The sequence below is a fragment of the Pan troglodytes genome, chromosome X (genome assembly GCF_028858775.2).
Source record: "Pan troglodytes isolate AG18354 chromosome X, NHGRI_mPanTro3-v2.0_pri, whole genome shotgun sequence".
Lineage (NCBI taxonomy): Eukaryota > Metazoa > Chordata > Mammalia > Primates > Hominidae > Pan > Pan troglodytes.
In genome coordinates this window covers 137,659,255-137,662,007 of record NC_072421.2, presented here as the reverse complement: position 1 = coordinate 137,662,007, position 2,753 = coordinate 137,659,255, and positions in this window count along the sequence as shown.

Sequence of the window (2,753 nt, the reverse complement as noted above, 5' to 3'; positions counted from 1 at the left end):
ACCCAGTGGGAGATAACTGAATCATGGGGGCGGTTTCCCCCATACTGTTCTCCTGGTAGTGAATAAGTCTCATAAGATCTGATGGTTTGATAAGAGGAAATTTGTTTCACTTGGCCCTCATTCTCTCTTGCCACCACCAAGTAAAAAGTGCCTTTTGCCTTCCACCATGATTGTGAGGTCTCACCAGACATGGAGCTGTAAGTCCAATAAACCCCTTTCTTTTGTAAGACATACCTAGTCTCGGGTATGTCTTTATCAGCCCTGTGAAAATGAACTAATACAAAGTATTTTTTAATAAAGTTCTACTGACAATGCTCAACACTCACATGATTTCTGTCACTCTAGATCATATGTGTGCAGTTTCACCTATAAGTGCATTGCCTTTTGCCTTGGGGTGGACTTAGGAAAGCTCAATTCTGATTGGTTTCAGAAGAATCATACAAAAGCCCAGAAGCTGCATAAGCAGCTATGCCATTCATCCCCTCATTTAGCAGAAATGTAATAAGCATCTAGAAGGGCCCTGGCTTCGTGCTGAGTCTTAGAACAAGAGTGAGCACAAATTAAGTTACTCCCTGATCTCATGGTGGTCACAGTACAGTGGGAGAGACAGGCATTAAAATTAGTTAACAAGTGAATAAATAAAATAATAAGTTGTTCAACTGCAAAGAGAAAGGAGTGCAGGCCGGGCGTGGTGGCTCACGCCTGTAATCCCAGCACTTTGGGAGGCCGAGGCGGGCGGATCACGAGGTCAAGAGATTGAGACCATCCTGGCCAACATGATGAAACCCCGTCTCTATTTAAAAATACAAAAATTAGCTGGGCGTGGTGGCGTGCGCCTCTAGTCCCAGCTTCTCGGGAGGCTGAGGCAGGAGAATCACTTGAACCTGGGAGGCGGAGGTTGCAGTGAGCCGAGATCATGCCACTGCACTCCAGCCTGGCTACAGAGCAAGACTCCATCTCAAAAAAAAAAAAAAGAAAAAAGAAAAGAAAAAAAAAGAAAAGGGAGTACAGGGAGCTATCACAGCAATATACTAAAATATGTCTTGCTCATATATGTGCTATATTTTTAATGTAGATAGATATAGCTATGATTGATTCATTTAAAGTGCAGTTGAATTCATAGGTTTATTTGCCCATGGACTTCTTCCTCAGTCGCTATATTCTAATAGCACAACTATTATAGATGTGGCAGTTGGGAGGGTGGGACAGGAAGAGGTACCTCATAAAAACTGCAAACATTAAAAAGGGGTCTCTACACATGTCCATACTTTGAGAGAAACCTTGGGCTTTCTAAGTGAATGTTGGATTGCTATGCTACAGACCCCAAATGGATTTGAAAATGATTATTGATATCTAAATGTCTTTATCAAGCTCTTCCAAGATCAGCTGTTTGATTTGCTCAGTAAAAAATGATGGTTATTTTTAAAGGAATCTTCATACTCCAAAGAATTCTGAACCAACAGCCTAATAATGCTCTGGAGCCATAAGATGAATGCATTCATATTCTCTCTCTCTCTCTCTTTCACACACACACACACACACACACACACACACACACACACACACACACGAGCACCTGGCAAGTATTAGTAAGCAGCAACAGGCTATGAAAGGAGATTGCAAACTCTCTCATGCTGCTCCCATCTCTCATCTCCCAAAGACAGCTAGGAGCAAGATGAAGGGAAGACCACCACCCCTCCATGCTCAGTGTTGGGCTAGTACCTGATACAGTTGGCAGACGTGTTCTGTACTGGAGACAGGGGGAGGGGCCCCCAGATTTTAACCTGGGGAATGAGGACCCTAGGACTAACAGCTGTGTGCTTGGCCCCAAACTGACTCTGCAGGAGATACAGAAGAAATAAAACATTCAGTCTCTGCCCTCAGAGAGCCTGCAACCTACATGAGAGTCAAGATTGCTTGCAGGAAATATTTCAGACTGGAGTACCTCGTTTAACTGGACTTGCAGTAGAACCAAAACTTCCATATAAATTAAGTTATCCAATTAACTGGTATTTTCTGTTAAGTGTTCAAATTCTTTTTATTTAGATTATTTTTATTGGAAACCCTTCTAAATGTATTACAAATTTGTCTTATTCGACGGAACATCCTGGGTATAATTTAACCTTTTCCTGATGACTCAGGGTGATCTATATTAATATCCTTTATTGTACCTCATCTGCTTTTGCATTATTCTGAATTCCCTTTCTTTCCACATCTGGCTGTCAGCTGTCACTGCTCATCCACAGTTAATGAGCCTGTCTCTTCCAACCCCCTCAGCTCTCAGTTAATCACTGATAATAACAGCAAAAACTGCATTGATCCACTGTTATATGCCAGGCCTTGTGCTAAGTGCTTTGCATGGATTAATTAATTAAATCCTCAGAATAACCCTGGAGGCAGGTACAATTATTATCCCCAAATTGCAGATGGGGTAACCAAGGCCCAGAAGGGTCGAGTAATTTGCCTAAGGTTACACAGCAAGCATGTATCAGAACTAGGATCTGGACTCTGATGTGCTGGTCTCAAGATTTTAAGTTCTTTAGCACCACATCAGTGCTTTTCAAATCTTTTTGACAGTGAGACAAAAACAGAAATATATTTTTATTACCATCCAGTAGACAGACACATATGAAACTGAATAGAAACTCCCAACGACAACACGTTTATTACATAGAACACACTCTGATATTCTATTCCATTCTATTCCATCATTATCATCACTAATGTTGGTCGTGACCCACTAACATGATTTC